The sequence below is a fragment of the Nothobranchius furzeri genome, chromosome 1 (genome assembly GCF_043380555.1).
Source record: "Nothobranchius furzeri strain GRZ-AD chromosome 1, NfurGRZ-RIMD1, whole genome shotgun sequence".
Classification (NCBI taxonomy): Eukaryota; Metazoa; Chordata; class Actinopteri; order Cyprinodontiformes; family Nothobranchiidae; genus Nothobranchius; species Nothobranchius furzeri.
This window is the reverse complement of record NC_091741.1, coordinates 31,298,249-31,322,221: the sequence shown is the minus strand read 5'-3', so window position 1 is coordinate 31,322,221 and position 23,973 is coordinate 31,298,249. Positions and strand designations below refer to the sequence as shown.

The 23,973-nt window shown below is 41.4% G+C and overlaps 1 protein-coding gene across 4 annotated transcripts in view; it reads right to left on the bottom strand.

The window, feature by feature from the left end:
* Positions 1–19,240, bottom strand: part of LOC129163035 (uncharacterized) — a 61,058-nt gene extending 41,818 nt beyond the window's left edge. For 2 of the 4 annotated variants that reach the window (XM_070553127.1, XM_070553200.1), the window contains exon 1: positions 13,212–13,334. The gene's annotated coding sequence lies outside the window, so the exon portion shown is untranslated. Of the gene's footprint in view, positions 1–13,211; positions 13,335–13,797 lie in introns of those variants that run through there. The other 2 variants (XM_070553179.1, XM_070553160.1) reach the window with 2 other exon arrangements.
* Between the last annotated feature and the right edge of the window lie 4,733 nt (positions 19,241–23,973).

Below are 23,973 nucleotides of genomic sequence, written 5' to 3'. Positions count from 1 at the left end.
TGTGTTTCAGTTCAATGAACAAACAAGTTTCAAAATTAAAAGTTTTAATTCTTCAAACTAGACTAATGATTTTGAAATTGACAAACATGGGAATAACAATCAACATTGGCAACTTGTGGGACAATCTTTAACAGTTGATATGATCAAATAGACCTTGTGGTGAATTTATGAAGATTGAGAATGTTGTGATATGAATGCGTGTGTGAGTCTGATTTTGCTTCAGGAAGAAACAGGTGTCTGAGTGAAGTGATGGTTTGGATAAACTTAGGTCTTATCAGAGAACTGCATCAAACGCTAAATACCGTGCTTTGTCTCACCGAACTCTTGCGGACCCTCTTTCGGATCCGGGCCGTGGAGGATGGTGATGGTTCATCCAGATGACACCAGCGGCTGACAGGGGAGACGTAGGTGTCGAACGGAACCTGTCCAGAGTTGCCCTCGGTACACGTAGATGGAAAAGCGTTTTGTCGATGCGTTTGTTAAGTTTAGTTCATTCAGAAATCAAAAGACTCGGGATGAGCCTGCGTTAGCAGTTGCAATTCAGCTGTCCTGTCTGGCTTGGCAGGAACAGCGTGAGGGGGGGGGGGGGGGGAGAAACGAGCCGACCGGCTCTGTCCCCCCTTAAGCGTTTATTCAGGTCCTCTCTCTTTCGTTGTCAAGCACGAACTGAAATCATAAAACTGAAACTTACCAAAAGCCTTTCTCTTCTCAAAGCAAAACGTGTACGTCAGCAAATGTGTTTTGGAGTTTACTGTGAGCAGATGTGCGTGGGCGTGTTTGGGTGTGTGAAGAAGCAGGAGTGTGAAGGTCATTACCAAACATTCTCAACATTAACATTTAATTAAGAATGGATTAATTAAATCTCTTATAATTACCCAAAGCATAAGAATCATTCATTTGATTAAAACACATTTATAATGAGCAAATTGATGATTAAACTTTTAACATTCAAAACAAGAAAAGGAAGTTTAAACTTTATGTTTTGACTTGTTCTGGGTACAACTCATGGAAACACGTCTTCTGGACGCTGCAGGTGGCTGATGTTATGGCTTCTTCCAGACTCTCGCAGACTTCATGTCTGCAAAGGTCCCAATCTGTGTGTTAAAGTTCTGAGCGACCCAGTCGGGTCAAACACCAGCTTTGTGACAGAAAACCCACACTTCCTCACGTTACAGCTTGTAGCTCTTCCTTTTTCTCAGCCACACTTTTGCAATAAGCATTGGATTTGGACAGTAATATGAAGTCCCGTTTTTTTCTGCTTTCATCGCCATTTTGTCTGCCTCTTTCTGCATCATCTCACTGCTTTTCATTCTTCTTCTCTGTTTTGCTTTGACATTTTCTATGTCTTGGTGGAGTTCCTTTCTTTTCCTCTCATTTGCAGTTTGTTTTTTATTCTTTTTTCATCCTTGAGGTATTGCATATACCTCATTCTGGCTCCTTTACAGTGTTGGATTAGTTCTTTTGGCAGGGCTTCATTAACTGCACGCCCAGCCATTGCATCCTGGACCAGCCACAATGCTATCAGACTCCTCTCTTTCAAGTTTTCCACTAGCATGTCCTTGTTCACGGAGTATCCTCGCTCCGCTGCTGCTTGTCCATGAGACAGCGTTAGGAGACATTTCATCATGTCCCACAGTGCTGCATACTCTGCTCTACCACTGATAAATCTCCCAAAAATTCCTCAAGCCTGCATCTGTATGAAAAATCTTGGAATTCTGCCTTGAGGTTTACACTTGCATGCACTGAGAAAGTTTTATACTGAGCAAGGACTTTGTCGCACTCTGAGGCAGTGCACCATTCTGCATTGAGGAGAACCTGTAGGAGTTTCTCAAACTTTGCTATTGCATGCTCAGTTTCTGTGACCATGATCACAGGGTCGAGGGAGCTCATGTGCCGCACTGCTGGGTATGCAAGTGGACTTCTCTCCATAATCTTTTTGCAGGTCACAGCAAGGAAAGTGACACATTTGTTCATGAACACCTGTATGTTCACTGGATTTTACTGGAGCTTTTCAGATGCTTTCTGTAAAGCTTGTTTTGTGGCAGATCCAGGTCCCAGTTGTTGGCACATGGATTGATTTGTTTTGCACATCAAGTTTCAGCAGCTGGACAGGTGTTTTCATCTTCTCCAATTCTTCTCTTTTAATAAAGCATGACAGCAAGCATCTCAGGATAGACTTAAGCTCTTTTGCAAGGAAAGGCACCATTGGTGCATCTGTCTGGAATTTTTCCAAAAAACGCTTTAGCTGTCTAGCAACAAATGCAAAAAACTGGAGTTTAGCCTGAAAGAGAGGATCAGCTGTGGCCCCTTTTACTGTACAGTAGGAAGCAGATGATGGTACTTTGCTTTTTGGGAGTTTCTGGTGGCTGCTGATGTACTGTTGCACTGCTGGCCACACTTCCATTGCCCGCTCTGCAACTGTCAAGTCTTCAACCCATCGATGGGCACAGAATTTCAGAGGAAATGTTGTTGTTTTGGTCACCTCAATGAAGTCAGCACGTCTTGCTGGTGAGTCATGGAACATCTGCCAAAGTGCTCTAAGCACATGTCCCACCTTCCAACCGGTTTCTCTTTCTCCATCTTGAAAACTTCCATGAAGAACGTGCAAACCACAGCTTCCCAAATGTATCTTTGGTGAATCTGGGTCCTCTTGGCTTTTGTCCTCTTGGAATATCCTCAGGAGCTTCCAGTTGACAGCAGGACCATCCATTGAAATCTGCAACAACCGAAATAGGCCAGCGGCTGTGGGTCTGGCCTCTGAGCGGTCACGCTTAGAGGCTTCTGGGCTGCCGCATGATGTTGTCGCCACGATTCAGAGTGTGTGGGCGCTCTCTACTGTTACATCTTATGCTGCTAAATGGGCAGCTTTCCAGAAATGGTGCACGGAGCGAAATGTTCAAGCGCTCTCCTGCCAGCTGGCGGATGTCCTATCGTTTCTGCAGATGCTGATGGACAGGGGCCTCGCATTCAGCACTATTAAAACATATGCCGCAGCTATCTCATCCTGTCACCAGGGTTTTGGAGATAGATCTGTTTTCAATCATCCCCTATCAAAACATTTTCTAAAGGGTGTCAGAAGGAACAGTCCTGTGTCCCGCCCGCTATTTCCCCAGTGGGATCTAACGGTGGTTCTGCGTGGCTTATCTGGAGCCCCATTTGAACCCTTGGACCAGGTCTCACTCAAGTTCCTGTCGCTTAAAACTGCCTTGCTGCTGGCACTGCCATCAGTCAATCAAGAGCATTTTAGAGCATTTTGAAATCACTGAAAGTTTGGTTGTATATGGGCAATTTAAAATGGCCTTTATTTTGGAAAGCAACATCAGAATGATTTGATATTGATATGGTATCACTGTGGGGTTGTATACTGTTGATCTTAAGTGGAATTACCCTGTGGAAACAGCAATTTCCCATTTTAGAGCATTTTGAAATCACTGAAAGTTTGGTCGTATATGGGTGTTTTAAAAAGGCCTTTATTTTTGGGAAGCAACATCAGAATGACTTGACATTGATATGGTATCACTGTGGGGTTGTATACTGTTGATCTAAAGTGGAATTACCCTGTGGAAACAGCAATTTTCCATTTTAGAGCATTTTGAAATCACTGTTATGGCATTTTGAAATCACTGAAAATTAGGTGAATTGTGGACCATTTAAAAAGGCCTTTATTTTGGACAGCAACATCAGAATGACTTGATATTGATTTGGTATCACTGTGGGGTTGTATACTGTAGATCTAAAGTGGAGTTACCCTGTGGAAACAGCAATTTTCCATTTTAGAGCATTTTGAATTCACTGTTATGGCATTTTGAAATCACAGAAAATTAGGTCAATTGTGGACAATTTAAAAAGGCCTTTATTTTGGAAAGCAAGATCAGAATGACTTGAGATTGATATGGTATCACTGTGAGGTTGTATACTGTAGATCTAAAGTGGAATTACCCTGTGGAAACAGCAATTTTCCATTTTAGAGCATTGTGAAATCACTGAAATTTGGTCGTATATGGGCAATTTAAAAAGGCCTTTATTGTGGAAAGCAACATCAGAATGACTTGATATTGATATGGTATCACTGTGGGGTTGTATACTGTTGATCTAAAGTGGAATTACCCTGTGGAAACAGCAATTTTCCATTTTAGAGCATTTTGAAATCACTGTTATGGCATTTTGAAATCACTGAAAATTAGGTGAATTGTGGACAATTTAAAAAGGCCTTTATTTTGGAAAGCAACATCAGAATGACTTGATATTGATTTGGTATCACTGTGGGGTTGGATACTGTAGATCTAAAGTGGAGTTACCCTGTGGAAACAGCAATTTTCCATTTTAGAGCATTTTGAAATCACAGAAAATTAGGTCAATTGTGGACAATTTAAAAAGGCCTTTATTTTGGAAAGCAAGATCAGAATGACTTGAGATTGATATGGTATCACTGTGAGGTTGTATACTGTAGATCTAAAGTGGAATTACCCTGTGGAAACAGCAATTTTCCATTTTAGAGCATTTTGAAATAACTTAAAATTAGGTCAATTGTAGACAATTTAAAAAGGCTTTTATTTTGGAAAGCAACATCAGAATGACTTGATATTGATAGGATTAGGGTTAGGCTTGGGGTTGGGTTAGGGTTAGGGAGGGTCCTGCTGCCCAAGGGCAGCTGGACCTCCCGTACACAGACACCCTGCGTGTAGTCTGCCGGTCAGTCCACTATCTCTCATTGAGTCCTCCGGGGATATGTGTTTATAACCTGTTGATCCATGTTTTTTCAGCCCTTTTCCTCTGAGGGGCTGACCACCTTGGGTTGGATTCAAGGACAGAGGCCGTCAATGCATCCCAGCCATGATGAATAAAATGTTTGACCAAGGGGATGTGTGTCTCTTTCTTTTGGATGATGTTGTAACGATGTTGGGTGAAGCGTGTTAGAATTGTGTTCGCTGTTTCTCCCACGTATCTAATTTTGCAGGTTTTACATGTTATTAGATACACACAATTCTTGGATTTGGGTCCCGCTGTCAGTGTGGTGGGGTAAACTGATTTGTTGGACTGGTTCTGAACCCAGCGTAGTTGTTTGAATAATACCCCGTGACCTTTGACCTTGTGTTCCCTTAGGGGTTTGATTTGGGCTTTCACCAGACGGTCCTTTAGATTTGGATTTCGTTTATAGGCCGCAATTATTCTGAAGTCAGTTAGGAGTTTTGATTCAGATTGGAATTTTGTAAAATTGTTTTTAATATTGTGGATCAGCCGTCCGGCTGATTTGGAGTAGGTCATGATGATTGGGAGCATAGGTGCTGTACTCGGGGGTCTGGACTTTAAAAGGATGCTCTGCATGTCCGCAAAAATGACCTTGAGTAGCCCCTGTTTTGCAGGGCCGAGAATAGTGTTTTTGTGGCCTGCTCAAAATCCTCCTGTCGGGTACAGATTCTGTGAAATCTGAGTAGCTGTGATTGCACCAGTCCTGCGTATGTGTGTTTGGGGTGGTGGCTGGACTTGAAAAGTAGTGTGTGTGTGTGTGTCGGTTGGTTTAAAGAACACTTTGGTGTCCAACTTATGAGCGTTTGTAAATTCTGGGCCCTTAAATGTGGTGGTGTCCAGGAAATCTACTGACGGAGTGTTGATAGTGGCCTTAAGTGTGATGGACGGATTGTGGGTGTTAAGCGTTAGGAGAAACTGTGTGAAGTCTTCTTCTGAGTGAGTCCAGACACCCCAGATGTCATCCAGGTACCTGTAGTAATATAGTGGTTTTTGGGGGCATTTATCGACTGCCTCTGCCTCCCACTGAGCCATGAATATGTTGGCATAGGCTGGGGCAAATTTCTTGCCCATGGCTGTCCCTTTGATCTGAAGGAAATACTGGCTGTTGAATTCAAAATCGTTGCGTCTCAGGTTAATATCTAGTAGTTGGAGTAGTTCTTTGTCAGGACGTTTGCTGTTTGGGTGGTTAATGAGGATGTTTTTTACGGCTGTGATGCCTTCTGTTATATCAATGTTTGTGTAGAGGCTGTCTACATCCATTGTAAATAGCATCGCTTGGTCGGGTATGGTTGTGGATTTAATTTTTTCTATAAAATCATGTGTCTTTAATGTAGCTGCTGTGTAGAATCGACAAGGGGGTGAGGTAGTGGTCAATGAATTCTGCCGAATGGTAAGTTTCACTCCCACAATCTGAGACAATCGGACGTCCTGGGGGAATCTCATATGGTTTGCTCCATTTGTCAGGTTCCTTATGAATTTTGGGTAGCAGATAGAACCTCCGGGCTCTCGGTTCTGTTGATCCTAGTAAATAGTTCCTCTGTTTGGCATCAATGAATTTCTTTTCATACAGATTTGAAATGATTTTTGAGACCAGGGGGATTGTTTCTGGGAAAATTGGTTTGTTAAATTTTTTTATAATAGTTGGTGTCCAGTAGTTGCCTTTTTCCCTCCCAGATATACTGTTCCCTGTCCAGGATTACAATAGAGCAGCCCTTGTCTGCCGGTTTTATAATTATATTCCCATTTTTGGTTAGCTCATCCAATGCTTTGCTCTCCTCTCTGCTTAAGTTTGGTTTTGATCTGGACATGTGAAGTCTTTCGTCAAAATAACTTAGGTCTCTATCAATAAGCTTATTCACCTCAGGTGGTAGAGAGCCAGCAGGGGGCGTCCATTGAGATTCTGAGGTGAACGGCTTGCTCTGTTTTATTTTGGTGGTGTTGTTATCTTTGAAGTGAACAGCCAGTTTTATCCTTCTGTGGTATTTTTGTAAATCATATCTAAGTTGTAGTCTGTTGTCATCCATTCTGGTTTTGTTCCTGGATGGAATGAAGGTTAGACCCTTGGATAAGAGTGAACACTGAGCCTCTGAGAGCACAAACCGTTTAGACAAGTTGCAAATATTGTTCTTTAAAGACCTTTGGAGCCCATCCTGCTGAGGCAGGCTCACTGGGCTCTTTATTTTAAATACTGCCCCCAGTGTTGGAATAGCCGGTTAGCAGTAAATTTGGTCCAGTGGACCTTGTCCTTTTTGACCTTAAATTGGCTCCGTTCCAAAGCGGGGATGCAGTGTCGGAGGCTGAGGATGAAGTTGTTTTGGTGTAACAGCATCATCTGTTCCTTGTGGGGTAGAGCTGTGGAGAAATTGATTGCCGGTACCAAAATCTCCGCATTGGGGCACTTTTGTGCAGCACAGTGTAGCGCTGCCCTGATCTCACTGATTAAACCCTTCTTATCTGTGTGACAACGGTTATTAATACCACAAGACAGGATTATTTGTTTCACATCAGTTGAAACCACCGCCCTACGAAATAGGTCGGCAACATGCTTCCATTTCGCCCCTGGGAAAGAGTCTATCTGTACATTCTGTGTGTAGTGGTTGGCAAATTTGCTGACATTTGAATCACCCACAATCACCCATTTTTCATTTAATTTTAATGACCAGTCCCGTGTTTTATTGAAGGTGTTCTGGTGCCTGTGCGGCCTGTTTACCTCCGGGGGGGGGGGGGGTCGTGGTCACCGCCCCTGATGTATCAGCCGTGGAGCAGGTGGGTTTGGGCTGTGACCGCAGGCTGTAGGGGAAGGCGAGTTGGCGCTGTGTGCTCATCTCCATCCTTCTTTGTAGGTTTATGGATGGCACCAGGGTGTGACCACATCCGGGAGAGGTTCCCCGCTGTGGTTTCGGGCTGTTGATCGGGCGTAAGCTGAACCAACGCTTGGGCCCGAGTGGCTGTTGTGCGGGAGGAGGGGCTGGATCCTCGGGTTGGACGTCCTCAGGCTGGGTCGTGACGTCCTCGATGTCGTCTGCAGCTCCAGCCCCTGTCGGCTCTCTGTGCATTTGTGCCACAGTGGTGGTTTGCCTTGGCGTGATCCTCTGCTCCTCCGTCCTTTTTCTGCCTCTCGTTGTCCCCTCACGCTGTGGGAGGGCTTCCGATGTCGGTTGGGGGGGGGGCGGTTGTGATCGGGGACGCTCCCCGTGCAGGCGGTTGTGGACATGGTTTCACGTCTGACGCTGTGGGCGACCATCCTGTGGCGATCGGCTCCGTCATCGTGGCGGACGTGGTCCGGTCCGGGGTTGGCGAGGTGGTGCGTTGGGCAGGACCCCCCTGGGTTGTCGGTGGGGGCGGGTTGGGGATAGCCGTGGGTCTCCTTCGGTCCTCCGTGTTCCCCCGTCTGTCGGGTGTCGCAGCAGGCTCATCCATCCGGCCAGACAGCACGTAGGTCTGGATCTCGTTGAGTGTTTCAGTTTGGAAACGGTTGCCCAGGTTCCGTCTGATCCACTTGGTGGCTATTTCCAGCGGAGCTAGGAAGTCTCCGCTGTAAGCTTTTAAAGTTTCTTTCTCCGTTTGCACCTCGTCTTCATAGTGTTGCTTCAGGATTGTAACCGTGTTATAGGCCCATGATCTTGCATTCCCATCTATGAGTGTTAGGGTTCTGCTGCTTGGGGCTGCAGGTTTAATCACCGTTGCTAGGTGCGTTGCTATGCGCTGAATTGCTGGTGTATTTCTGTTGGTGTCCGCCACATTTTTCAGGTGATGTGTGGCTTTGAGTAGCCTGTTCAGAACTCTAACCTTCGCAGCAAAGTCCGGGTCGTTGGATCTTTGTGTTTGGTTCTGATGGTTCTGGTTGTGGGCACGGGATGGTGCCCGGTTCTGTTCGCCTCTGTCATTGCGGTTCCGTCTTCCTTGTTGGAACCGGTGGTTGCGCTCTACGTGGCGTTCACCCGTCTGTGGTCTCCATGCGTCCGTTGGTTCGGCCCTGACCGCCTCCGCGTAGGAGCGGTGCCTCGGAGGCTGTTGGGCAGGGTGTCGTCTTTGGAGGCATCCGGAGCTGTCTCCGAAGGCCCGATGGTCAGTTTGTTCATGACGGCGGTTAGGCTGTTGTTGACTGCGGCGCCGTCCAGGCCTCCGGCGGCTGACCCGGGTCCATCCGTCGTCGTCCGGTTCATCCCTGTAGTCCCACATCTGTGCAGGATCGTGCCGTTGGTTTTGTTGAAGATTTATTCTTCAACTTTCTTACCTCACTAACTGTGGAGGGCTATCTGTGTTAGCCGTGGAGTTCAAAAAATGATTGAGGCTCACAAAGTGTTCTCTGGGAACTTTTCTTTTTAATAATGTAACAAAAAGGTAAAATAACATAAAAAGTACATAATCTATTTACAGTACAAGCTCATAATCGCGACGTTTCGACCCATGAATAGGTCTTCTTCAGGCAAAAGAGCTTGTGAGGAGAGCGTCCAGCTAGGTTGCTCTCCCGTAACTGAAATAAAATTCAAACTTGCGCAAACAGGCGCTAAAAGCAGTTAGTGGGTGATGATTGGTCCAAACGGCGTCTTGCGTACTTTCGTGAGTTTGAAGCAGGACCACAAGAAGCGTTGGTGGGGGCCGCTCGCCCTGGTGGCCGGTCGGAGAAGTTTCAGTTCTGTTTTGCTCCCCCTAGTTGTGGACGATGTGTTATACATACACCAGTACATTGTTATACATGTTGGTACATCCGGTCCAAGGTGAGGCCCCACAGCAGTTCTGAGTCAGTAGGTCTCCCCCTAACGGGGGTAAGACCTCTTACCACATGTGAGCAGTTACATAACAGTATTTACAAGGCATGACATGTGATTTGAGGCTCAGTGTTAAAAAAATGTATAAAATGATAAAATGAGATCATAGACCTTAGATACCGTATTTACATAACCTCATCCAGCGTTATGACAGATTCTGCCTAACCACTGGGCTGTTTGAAACCATGTTAGTAATAAGAAAACCTTTTTCTCTTTATTGTCCATATGTTAAGGAGATAAAAATCCATCCAAAGACTGGGGCTCACTCTGCAATTCTCTGAGGAAAGTTTCTGAGGGGGACTACTCCCGGCTGAGGGTAAATAGGTAAGTGAGAAAAAAGACAGAATAACCCTAAAAATAAACCAAATTCGTTTTCACCGACAGGCCGGGTTGAGGTCTGTCAAACTGGGTTCGTTTGTGGTCTTCTTGCCCCCTCCTGTGGTTAAGATGGGCATTGCATCTGTTTACATTCCTCCTAGTAGTAACACAGAGTGTTGTTTTTTTTTTTTTTTTTTACAAATGAAGATAAATGCCTTTAGGTTCCCAGAAGAGTTACTAAATGAGTTGCTTTCAGTTTGGGCATTCTTACAAAGCCTGTAGGAACCTTTGAGAGTATTTTTATAGGATTTGACCCTCAAAATTAGCATTCTGTAGGGGAGGGGCTCGGGGTGATGTTGGTGTCACAGGGCTCCTCTTTATGTTTAAACTGTGGGTTTGAGGGTTAGACTCCCTGTTTTTAGGGTTAGGTGGAGTAGATGGAGTAGATAAATCTCAGTGAGTCCCCCTGAATTGGTAAATTAACCAAAACAGTTTGAATGGGGAGTCACTGGCAATGCACGGGCCGTCGCATGTCACTCTGGAACCCCTCCCCAATCGTTGGTTCGTATCCATAAAGAGTAAAACAGCAGAGTAGGGAAAAATTAAAGGATCGAATAAAGGAACACTAAGAAGTAGCAAAAAATTAGAATAAATAAAGAAGAATAAAGAAAAAACTAGGTTGGAACAAAAACCGGTTCGGAACAGGTCCCAGATATGGAGTCATGGTGTAATGTCGCCCACATCCGAGCCAGAATCGGCTGACCATGGTCCCCCCAAGTTCAAGTCCAAAGTGTAGTAGAGAGGGAAGGGGAAAGGCCAAGAGATAAGAACAGAATAGAGAATACAGAAAAAATCCTTAAGGTAAGGGTGGGGTGAAGGGTGAGGGTTAGATTCTAGGTTTACAATGAGTAGGAGACTAGTAGCTTACAGCTAAAGACTAATGATTTAAACCCACCATCCTTAAGGGAAGGGCGGGGTGAAGGGTGAGGGTTAGATTCTAGGTTTACAATGAGTAGGAGACTAGTAGCATACAGCTAAAGACTAATGATTTAAACCCACCATCCTTAAGGTAAGGGCGGGGTGGAGGGTGAGGGTTAGATTCTAGGTTTACAATGAGTAGGAGACTAGTATCATACAATTAAAGACTAATGATTTAAACCCACCATCCTTAAGGTAAGGGTGGGGTGAAGAGTGAGGGTTAGATTCTAGGTTTACAATGAGTAGGAGACTAGTATCATACAATTAAAGACTAATGATTTAAACCCACCAACCTTAAGGTAAGGGTGGGGTGGAGGGTGAGGGTTAGATTCTAGGTTTACAATGAGTAAGAGACTAGTAGCATACAGCTAAAGACTAATGATTTAAACCCACCAACCTTAAGGTAAGGGCGGGGTAAAGGGTGAGGGTTAGATTCTAGGTTTACTATGAGTAGGAGACTAGTAGCATACAGCTAAAGACTAATGATTTAAACCCACCATCCTTAAGGTAAGGGCGGGGTGAAGAGTGAGGGTTAGATTCTAGGTTTACAATGAGTAGGAGACTAGTAGCATACAGCTAAAGACTAATGATTTAAACCCACCAACCTTAAGGTAAGGGCGGGGTAAAGGGTGAGGGTTAGATTCTAGGTTTACAATGAGTAGGAGACTAGTAGCATACAGCTAAAGACTAATGATTTAAACCCACCAACCTTAAGGTAAGGGCGGGGTAAAGGGTGAGGGTTAGATTCTAGGTTTACTATGAGTAGGAGACTAGTAGCATACAGCTAAAGACTAATGATTTAAACCCACCATCCTTAAGGTAAGGGCGGGGTAAAGGGTGAGGGTTAGATTCTAGGTTTACAATGAGTAGGAGACTAGTAGCATACAGCTAAAGACTAATGATTTAAACCCACCAACCTTAAGGTAAGGGCGGGGTAAAGGGTGAGGGTTAGATTCTAGGTTTACAATGAGTAGGAGACTAGTAGCATACAGCTAAAGACTAATGATTTAAACCCACCATCCTTAAGGTAAGGGCGGGGTGAAGAGTGAGGGTTAGATTCTAGGTTTATAATGAGTAGGAGACTAGTAGCATACAGCTAAAGACTAATGATTTAAACCCACCATCCTTAAGGTAAGGGTGGGGTGAAGGGTGAGGGTTAGATTCTAGGTTTGGTCAGGGTTAGAGCGAAAGATCAGGGTCAGGGGCTAAAAATAAGATAAATAGGTGGCATTAACAGACCTCTATCGTTTAAAACAGTATTTGTAACTCCATCCTAAAACCATGTCTGTATTTCCCTCTATGAGCGGCGTTAGTTAGGCAAACCCAGAAAATCCTGTAATTGTAATAACCAAGAAGACATCTTTAGAACAAAAAAATTTTTATAATCCAGCAAAATTGAAGAAATCCCAGACAAACATCATGATCATGTAATTTATGTCAACCTGAAATAACACAAAAGATCACTCTCTCTATAAAGGCAAAGGAAGGGAGATGAACCACAATAAGTTATTGCAGGATTTAGGTTTGGATCTTAAAATGAGTGTATAAGGAAGTGTAAATTTGGATCAATCTCATTTATTCCAAATCTTGACACATCATCAGTAGTGTGCCTTGGGATCAACGGATCGTTTCGGCCTTTTAAACACTATACGATCCTACTCCAAGGTGGCCCGACGAGGTGATCATTCTCGCCGTGTGTCAGACTAAATTTTGAAAAACATCCAAAAGGGATTTATGGCCAGCTCCTGAGAGCCATATTTGTCCTTTCTATTAGTTATTATTTGTTAATTAATAATGTATTGCTGTAACTATTTGTTTATTTAGACATTTTAATGTTGTTATTTTGTGTCCATCTAATAATTGGATCGTTTTAATCCTAAAGTCCTGTGTTTATGATTTATTTCAGAAAGCCGTTATAAAAATAAATCCTAAATTCACCATTGATGCTCTATTAAAATAGTCAAGTTGCCAAATCCCCTATTATTTTCAACCGTCATTCATTCACTCAGTCATTCCCCCTACTTTATTATTCCTTCTAACTAATAAGCTCACAGACCTCGTAAAAGTGAGATGAAATCAGCGAGTAATAAACCAGAAATCCAAACTTTTCTGTGCTCCTTAACCCAAAGGGGGGGTTTGGACCCAAACAAATCTGTTTGTTACTTATAAATCCCACCTGGCAATTAAATACCGTTTCCCAAAAGAGACATATTTAACAGGAGTAATAAGAAATGCAACAGAATAATGATCATCATCCGTTTCCCTGAGAAAGAGCAGCGTGTGACATGATCCAAGCAAAACATCGCCCCACCGATCAGTTGATCACAATCTACCAGCCATTGTATCACCCAGCCTCCTTTTATCCTTTTATATGAAATCATAGCAGCACCTTACCTGTAAATAATGTCGTGTTAGAGCCTCAGCGAAGTTTTCCTACATGTGAACGAAGCTGATCAGCTGTCCTAAATGTAAGCCGTCAGATCACCTCCGCTCCGTGAACACCTCAATCAAAGTCCTCTAAGCAAATAAAAAATATGTAATCAAATCACCCGTCGTCCACAGTAGCCATTTAAAATAACTTTCTAAAACGGTTCACAGCTCCGTTACACCCACCACCATACGTTGCGGCTTCAAACTGAACGCAGCCCGTCTTGCAGTCCCCACTGGAGACGAATACATCCAGCGTTCGTTACATAAAATGAAAAATCATCTTTCGTACCGCCGAGCAGCTGTCCGGTCCGAGCCAATGTCCCGAGTCCCATTTCTCCACCCGGTATTACGCGCACACTCCGATCACTGGCGTGTTAAGTCTGAGGCTGCCTCTCATCCGTACTGTTACAGCACCGTCCGTCACTCTCCTCTGAAACCCTGACCGCGTCCCCAGACTTATATTAAACAAACCATAAGGCGGTAACTTCCCAGATTACAGCATAATAAATATATTACCAGAATCCGCTCATGCATTTCTAAATCTCCTTACCTTACAGAAGAATAAAGATTTGCTTAAGTTAGGTCCTCGATTTCCCAGACCTTCTGAATACGCCCGTCAACTAGTCTAGACAAATCTCCCCCATTATAGTCCACAGGAACAGCCTCAGCTGGGTGACCTGGAGATTCCAGTCAAGTTAAAACATCTATAAATGGGCCTCGTTTGGGCTTGACCAAAATCTTAGTCTCCATTTAAGGCTTTAAGAAACATCGTGTACGTCTTGTGGTGTAAATGTCTTAATAAAATGGATGAGCAGCTATTATTTTAACCCTCAAAATCCAAAGCCCTGATTAGTGTCCTATAAAATCACCCTGTTGTTGATTCACCCAGGCAAAAATCAGTGAAGAGCACTCCCCTCTAACAACTACAATCAAAGGGACCCTTTTTTTAAGGGATTATTAACTGACTCGCCATATTCTGATGTAGTTATCTTTATCGGGGATTATTAAAGCTTGAAATAAATATTGTGGCATGTTAATGAAGCTTATTATATTGTTATTAACCAATAACTGGATCCTCCCCTCTGTCTAAGCTAGAAAAGTTAAATCCCACTGCAGTGCATTACACTATTATTACCAGAAACAGGTTTTTTATACTCTATTAATTTAGCTGTTTGTCTGATACATTTCATTTTAAGGAAAACAGAATACTGTAATGAGCTCTAGTACAGCTCATTTATCCTTGTTATTAATCCTCAAAAGGGATCTCTATATCTGGGTAAGAGTTAAGCACCTTTTATTTGTTATCTGCTTCATTCTTGTTTCAGCAAATTGTCGAGGATTAAAAAAATGCCGTGACTTCCTCATGTACTTCATTATCCTGTTATTAACTGACAAATGTATCCTATGTCCTGTTTAAGCTAGAAAAGTTAAATGTTCCTGGAGCTTATTCACTTATCAATATCAATAAGGAGTTTTTATGCTCAATTTAAGATCCAAAAATATTTTAGCTGTTTGTCTGATCCATTTCATTTTAAGGAAAACAGAATAATGTAATGAGTTCTTGTACAGTTCATTTATCATTATTATTAATCCTCCAAGTGGATCCCTATGTCTGGGTAAGAGTTAAACACCTTTTATTTATTATCTGCTTCATTCTTGTTTCAGCAAATTGTCGAGAATTAAAAAAATGCAGTGACATCCTCATGTACCTCATTATGCTGTTATTAACTGACAAATGTATCCTATGCCCTGTTTAAGCTAGAAAATTTAAATGTTCCTGCAGCTTATTCCCATATCAATATCAATAAGAAGTTTTTATGCTCCATTTAAGATCCAAAATTATTTTAGTTGCTGTCTGCTACAGTCCATTTAAGGGAATGTAGAATAATATAGTGAGCTCTTGTACAGCCCCTTTATTATTGTTGTTAACCTCAAATGGATTCCAGTCTCGATTTAGGGGTTAAGACCTTTTATTTATTGTCTGGTTAATTTCTATATTCAAGGGAAATAGTTGAAGTTTAATATAAATGCAGTGACCTTGTTCATGCCGCTTATCGTATTTTTACTATGCCACCAGAGATCTCAAACTATACTTCAAACTTTCCAAATTCCCTTATCCTTCATTTGGTCTATTTATTTCAAGGAGAATTATTTGAGAACTGCAATCATACAAACAGATACTCGTACTCCTCATTTTTGGGTACTACCCTCCAATAAAAACTAGTTTCTGTGTAAGGTTTGTTTTTTAATAATTTGAAAATATCTTGTTTGTTGTGTAGTTCATTTCCAGTTAGGGAAATCCTTGTAAACCCAAAATAAATTAATATCTTAATGTAAGTCATTTACTGTTACTTATCAGGTGCCAGAGGTCTTCAACCCAGGAGGGACAAAATACACACGTCCCTGCAGACAAAGGCCCCAAGAATCTTTGTATATGCAAAATGCCGTTACTAACACCTCCTCACTTGCAGACCCATGTCTCCCCCCCAAAAAAAACAGCTTTAGTTGGGAGACAAAAAGATACTTTAAATATAAAAAACTAAACCCTTGCCTTTTTAGACCTAAAATAAATCCTTCTTTTCATTTATCTCGTGTGGGCCTACATAAGGCCTTAAACCATCTTATTTTCCACACTAAACTTTGAGAAAACCTAAGTATAAAACCACTAGTTCAATTTAATTCTGTACCATGCAAATTGATCAAACAGAGTTTAGGGTGGCCTACTGCGTTTAAACACCCGTTACCCCCACTTCCTCTCAGGTCACAACCTAGCTCCTCCTGTCTACTTCTCATTAGCACCCCCCGGTGGTCAACAGAGAGATTACTGAAGTGTTGATCCAGCAGCTTAAGCAGCTCCTTTTAGAAGCCAAAAGGTGTAATGTCATTCATTAAATGTCCAATAAACCCTAACCTAAGAGTGTTACTTTTATCATATTCCAAGTAACCTTGTGATAAGATATTTATGTAAACCATCAGTGACCCAAACACTTATTCCCTTGTCAGCATGGTGTTTAACAACTCACAATACCACAGTTAAACTTATGAGTTTATTCTTACCATTCCCAATGTCACATAAGTCTATATAACCGAGCATCTGTTATTATAAACCCCTAGGATTCAAGTCCCAGGGTCCAGAAAAGTACAAATCTGACAGTATCAAAACCGAGCCCGACCTGCGAAAATAAACACTTTTTTCATATAGAAAAGAACATCAACCTTAAAATAATTAAAAAATTCTGACAAAGAATATCAGTTGTAACAGATAACCAAGACCCTTTCAGACTATCTGCTAATCCACCCGTTCTTTCATAAACCGTGGTTTTAAAGTGTGGATGAGCATAGATAAATAAAAATTTATTATAAGTTACAACTCGAAATTGAGAACATAAAAACAAATTTTTAAGAAAAATAAAAAAAGAAAGAGAGAGAAAAAAACGAGAGTAAGAGAGGTAGAGAGAGAAAAAAAACGAGAAGAGGAAAAATGGATTCGAAGGGAAAGGGATCCCAAATGGGATTTCTTTTTTCTGAAAACTAGGTTGGAACAAGAACTGGTCCGGACCAGGTATCAAATGTGGTGTAATGGTGTAATATCAACCACATCCGAGCCGTGATTGGCTGACCATGGTCCTCCCAATTCCCAATCCCAAATGTGTGAGGGAGGAGAATAAGAGTTGAGAGGTTGAAGTGGTAAGGTTATAATGGTTACCAACTTATTATGGTGCAAAGGAGTTCCGGTTATCCGAGGCACAGGCGAGTTAGGTGGAGTAGATAAATCTCAGTGAGTTCCCCCTGAATTGGTAAATTAACCAAAACAGTTTGAATGGGGAGTCACTGGCAATGCACGGGCCGTCGCATGTCACTCTGGAACCCCTCCCCAATCGTTGGTTCGTATCCATAAAGAGTAAAACAGCAGAGTAGGGAAAAATTAAAGGATCGAATAAAGGAACACTAAGAAGTAGCAAAAATTAGAATAAATAAAGAAGAATAAAGAAAAAAACTAGGTTGGAACAAAAACCGGTTTGGAACAGGTCCCAGATATGGAGTCATGGTGTAATGTCGCCCACATCCGAGCCAGAATCGGCTGACCATGGTCCCCCCAAGTTCAAGTCCAAAGTGTAGTAGAGAGGGAAGGGGAAAGGCCAAGAGATAAGAACAGAATAGAGAATACAGAAAAAATCCTTAAGGTAAGGGCGGGGTGAAGGGTGAGGGTTAGATTCTAGGTTTACAATGAGTAGGAGACTAGTAGCATACAGCTAAAGACTAATGATTTAAGCCCACCATCCTTAAGGTAAAGATGGGGTGAAGGGTGAGGGTTAGATTCTAGGTTTGGTCAGGGTAAGAGCAAAAGATCAGGGTCAGGGGCTAAAAATAAGATAAATAGGTGGCATTAACAGACCTCCATAGTTTAAAACAGTATTTGTAACTCCATCCTAAAACCATGTCTGTATTTCCTTCTATGAGCGGCGTTAGTTAGGCAAACCCAGAAAATCCTGTAATTGTAATAACCAAGAAGACATCTTTAGAACTAAAAAAATATATAATCCAGCAAAATTGAAGAAATCCCAGACAAACATCATAATCATGTAATTTATGTCAACCTGAAATAACACAAAAGATCACTCTCTCTATAAAGGCAAAGGAAGGGAGATGAATCATAATAAGTTATTGCAGGATTTAGGTTTGGATCTTAAAATGAGTGTATAAGGAAGTGTAAATTTGGATCAATCTCATTTATTCCAAATCTTGACACATCATCAGTAGTGTGCCTTGGGATCAACGGATCGTTTCGGCCTTTTAAACACTATACGATCCTACTCCAAGGTGGCCCGACGAGGTGATCATTCTCGCCGTGTGTCAGACTAAATTTTGAAAAACATCCAAAAGGGATTTATGGCCAGCTCCTGAGAGCCATATTTGTCCTTTCTATTAGTTATTATTTGTTAATTAATAATGTATTGCTGTAACTATTTGTTTATTTAGACATTTTAATGTTGTTATTTTGTGTCCATCTAATAATTGGATCGTTTTAATCCTAAAGTCCTGTGTTTATGATTTATTTCAGAAAGCCGTTATAAAAATAAATCCTAAATTCACCATTGATGCTCTATTAAAATAGTCAAGTTGCCAAATCCCCTATTATTTTCAACCGTCATTCATTCACTCAGTCATTCCCCCTACTTTATTATTCCTTCTAACTAATAAGCTCACAGACCTCGTAAAAGTGAGATGAAATCAGCGAGTAATAAACCAGAAATCCAAACTTTTCTGTGCTCCTTAACCCAAAGGGGGGGTTTGGACCCAAACAAATCTGTTTGTTACTTATAAATCCCACCTGGCAATTAAATACCGTTTCCCAAAAGAGACGTATTTAACAGGAGTAATAAGAAATGCAACAGAATAATGATCATCATCCGTTTCCCTGAGAAAGAGCAGCGTGTGACATGATCCAAGCAAAACATCGCCCCACCGATCAGTTGATCACAATCTACCAGCCATTGTATCACCCAGCCTCCTTTTATCCTTTTATATGAAATCATAGCAGCACCTTACCTGTAAATAATGTCGTGTTAGAGCCTCAGCGAAGTTTTCCTACATGTGAACGAAGCTGATCAGCTGTCCTAAATGTAAGCCGTCAGATCACCTCCGCTCCGTGAACACCTCAATCAAAGTCCTCTAAGCAAATAAAAAATATTTCCTGATTATTATCAGCCCTTGACTAGACGGTCTGTGTTCTCACCTCCCCCTGGGTGTGGCTTACTCCCTGACCCTGTGGACTTCTGACTGGCTCAGCTCGCAGGACAGAAACGAGATGCTCACTCACAAGTGAAACCATGGCCACGGTCAATGTAGAGTACTGGTAGGTTCCTCAGTTCCTCATCTCAGTACAGGGTTCCCACTCTTTTCTTGAAATTATTTTCCAGGACATTTTCAAGACTTTCAGTGTACAAGCCAAGTTATCATAACTACAGTTTGCCGATATCTTGATATGATCATATATATATATATATATATATATATATATATATATATATATATATATATATATTTATGATCATATCAGGATATATTTAGAAACAGATATGATATTGTACCTACCTATACTGTTATATTGACAATATAGTTGTGGAAAGATTTTTGTCTTTCACAATCCCACCTGCTTTCCTCTACTTACAATGCAACACAACAAAAACAGAAGTTATTCTCTACTTTAGTTCATACCAGAGGTGCGATATTGTGTCATCATCAAGTCATCTCCATGTCAATTTTTTTTTGTTCTGCTCAGCAACTGAACCAGGTTAATTCACTATGCTGTTTGAAATCACCTGGTTTAATTGCTGAGCAGAACAAAAACATGACAGAGATTTTTTTAAGTTTATTTTTATTTATTCACAATTATAAATAAAACACAAAACAGGTTTGCGAAAACAAAAACTGAAAAAGATGACTTGACACAATGTAACTCCTCTGGTCCACACTGCTATTTTACGAGCTGAAATCACTTTAAAAGTCCAAACTGTATTCGCAATCTGTTACTAACAATTATCAAACTTTTAAATTAATTGCACCTGCTCACACCAAGGCAAATTACGCATCCGGTATACATAATGGCATAAATTGATGAGTTGTGTCTTTTTGACTAAATTATTTTGATTTACCAAATCTTTGTAATTTTTTTGTCATATTGATGAAATTGATTTACATTTTGTAAAGCTAAATGTGTTTAAATGTAAAATCCATTTAGCCTCCTGGATAATAAGAAGTAAAATATTATGATAAATTAGAAATTAAATTTCGGTATATATCGTGTATCCCAAGCTTTGGAGAAGTGTTATTTTCTGCAATTGTATGGTACCTTATATCTTGTGTGGGAGCCATTTTAACTGAAGGTGTAGTTATTGGTTTTGACACTAGAGGGAGGCAAGCCCACTGAACTTTTGAACAAGTCACTGTCTCCACCTCTATTTAATCATGGTGCAAATGGGCACAGGTGTGTTGGATGGAGACAGGGGCAAACAGTTTTGGACCGTGCTGAAGCAGGTTAGATTATGTTGGAGCTTACAGGAAGAATTGATTGACTATGGGAACATATGTCGGATGGATCTGTAAGAAAATAAAGGAACAACATTTTATTTCACCCCACGCGTCAACTGGTCTGTCCTCTTCCTTCACCTGTGGTGGATGGGTTTCGTTTGGAGAAACTTTGGCCCCACATTCTAAGTCCAAAACTGCCTTTTTTAAAGTCAAAGGCCAGGAGGAAACAGGTTCCAGTGAAGTGGATCAGGGCCCTGTTGGAGGTGCTGCTGGATCGGGCCCTGTTGGAGGTGCTGCTGGATCGGGCCCCGTTGGAGACAACGCTGTCTTTGGGTCCTGAACGGGCTGCTTGGGTTCACGCTGTTCTGGCCATTCACCTGCAGGAGCTTTGCGTCATAGAAGAAATAACAGGTTACGCAAGCCTAATAAAGAGGTATGTGTAGTGCTTCCAAATGGTTTACTGATGAGCATATACATGCCTGCTCCAGCGCAAACAAATCAAAGCTCATGTGAAGCTGTGTTTGCTTAACTTCAATGGAGGAAGACTGTGATTCTGATCCAGCCCTTGGGTCTGGCTCTCAAAGATCAAATCTCAATGTTGAGTCTTTAGAGAAAATTCAGACTGTGGTGAAACGTACTGTTAAATTAACTGAAAAGGGTCTCATTAAAAATTGCAAATTTGCGAAATGAAAGAAAGCAGAAGCTGAGAAAGATCTCTAAATTAAAAGAGACAATCTTGGGTTTGATGGATGATGCTTCTTTTGTTAATGAGGTAAAGGTCTCTCTTGAAAAATATAATGCTTTTGTTAACAATGCTAAAACCCAACATGAGACTTTGAGGGGCTATGTACCCACGGATGAGTTTGAACAGGATGAAAGGTGGTTTAAGGTAAAAATGATGGGTGTTCGTGAATTTAATGATTTGGTGAATGAGTGGGTGGTTGAGAATGAAGGGTTGGGCCCATATGAAGGAAATGTTAAAGAGGTTGTTTCAACAGATGTGTGGGGTTTAAAACCCGAGCTAAGTAACATAGAACCCCATGACAGCATTTCTAACATTCAGAGTAATGGGACAAGCAAATCTAGCAGGTCCTCATCTAGATCTACATTTCTGCAAGCCAAGGCGGAAAGGGCTGGACTTGATGCTCGTGCAGCTGCATTAAAAGAAAAACATGCTCTAGAGGAAAGAGCCAACAAACTGAGACGGCAAATCGAAAGTTTAGAAACGGAAGCAGAAATAGCTGCATCCACAGCAAAACTTGCCGTCTTGGATATTACTAAAAGTTGTAGCATCTCTTCAATGCATCAGTCCGATGGAATGGAATCCTATAGAGGAAAAAGGGATCAGCAAAGCAACAATTGGACGTGGAGGAACCTGACAAAGGAGAGACATTAGCAAGCCATCCTGTTACAAGAAACCATTTAACAAACAGGAACTCTTTAACTACCTCTCGATCAAACACACATGAATCTGGAGATGTTTTTCAACTTCTGCAAAAACAAAATGAAATCATGATGATGCTTGTTGAAACTCAAAGATCACACTTTCTACCAACTCGTGAGATTCCTGTGTACAATGGAGACGCCTTACAATTCAAAACATTCATTAAAGCATTTGAACAAGGTGTGGAATCAAAAATAGAAAATCAAGATGACCGTCTACACTATCTTGAGCAATTCACTTCAGGCCAGCCAAAAGAGCTAGTCAGGAGTTGCCAGCACTTGCCGTCAGAAAGAAAATACAGTAAAGCCAAGGAACTTCTCACAGAGCATTTTGGAAATGAATTAAAGATAACTGCTGCTTATGTGGACAAGATAAATGCATGGCCTGCTATCAAACCTGAGGATGTTAAAGGCCTTTCTGCTTATACCCTATTTCTGCAGAGTTGTTGTAATTTAATGGAGGAACTAAGCTATTTGGATGAACTCAAAATGCTGGCTAATATGAAAACCATTGTACAAAGCTTCCATACAAACTCAGAGAAAAATGGAGACTTGTGGCATGTGACATTCGTGAAGACAAGCAGCGTCGAGCTGAGTTAATAGACATTGTTCACTTTCTTAAACATCAAGTTAAAGCAATGTCAGATCCTGTTTTTGGTGACATCCAAGACATAAAAAATAAAGAGAGGTCACAACCTACAGCTCAGATGAGGAGAAGCAGCTTTGCAACCACTGTTCTTAATTTTGCTAGACCCCCAATTAAAACAAGAACAATTGACACTCAAACTCAAGCACCAGTATGTGCATTTTTATCTTGTTTGAAGTGTGCACAACAGCACACTCGAGAGGAGTGCCCAAAGATGAAAGGGCTGATCCAAAAGGAAAAGCTAAACTTCTTAAAGAACAATGGAGTTTGTTTTGGCTGCCTACGTGCTGGACACGTCAGTAAGGACTGTAAAAATGGCATTTTATGTAAAATATGCAACCAAATGCATCCAAGCATTCTTCATATTAACCGAACAGAAGATACAAAGGAGCACAAGAAAGAAAGGGTTATCTCTGCATGCAGTCAAACAGGACGTCATTGTCTCCACCTCTATTTAATCATGGTGCAAATGGGCACAGGTGTGTTGGATGGAGACAGGGGCAAACAGTTTTGGACCGTGCTGAAGCAGGTTAGATTATGTTGGAGCTTACAGGAAGAATTGATTGACTATGGGAACAAATGCCGGATGGATCTGTAAGAAAATAAAGGAACAACATTTTATTTCACCCCACGCGTCAACTGGTCTGTCCTCTTCCTTCACCTGTGGTGGATGGGTTTCGTTTGGAGAAACTTTGGCCCCACATCTTGTATTTGACAGTAATGCTCAAATGTTTATTTATCCCCCTCTTACTTTCTTGTACTTTCTTCAAAAAGTATATTATGTTCAATAAATCACCAAAACAAACTCCTTCAGGTTACCGTTTTACTGTTTACTTACAGCTGACTTAGTCTGACACCTGCATTCCAGAAGTAAAAATGAAAATCACTGCAAAAGTAAATCAAAAATATATATTTCAAACTCAAACCCTATCCTGCAGTGCAAAAAAGTCTATAAAACAAAGCAATGTCATTTCAGTAAAAATGTTCCTCTAAAAGAAATCTCAGTTATTGTAGCTTCTTGACGCTCTCCTGCAGATCTTCCAGTGTTTTAGCTAGGGCTTTGTAGCGTTGTGGTTTTAGGCTCTTTTATGAAAGAGGAACCATGCTAGGTATTAATTCAGAATATTAATTTTTAATAAATCAATAACCAAATTTTATATTGTTAAGAAGACTCAAAGGTTGTTTTCATCGATAAACTGACGATAATATCTGTGTGTCTGTGTTTCAGTTCAATGAACAAACAAGTTTCAAAATTAAAAGTTTTAATTCTTCAAACTAGACTAATGATTTTGAAATTGACAAACATGGGAATAACAATCAACATTGGCAACTTGTGGGACAATCTTTAACAGTTGATATGATCAAATAGACCTTGTGGTGAATTTATGAAGATTGAGAATGTTGTGATATGAATGCGTGTGTGAGTCTGATTTTGCTTCAGGAAGAAACAGGTGTCTGAGTGAAGTGATGGTTTGGATAAACTTAGGTCTTATCAGAGAACTGCATCAAACGCTAAATACCGTGCTTTGTCTCACCGAACTCTTGCGGACCCTCTTTCGGATCCGGGCCGTGGAGGATGGTGATGGTTCATCCAGATGACACCAG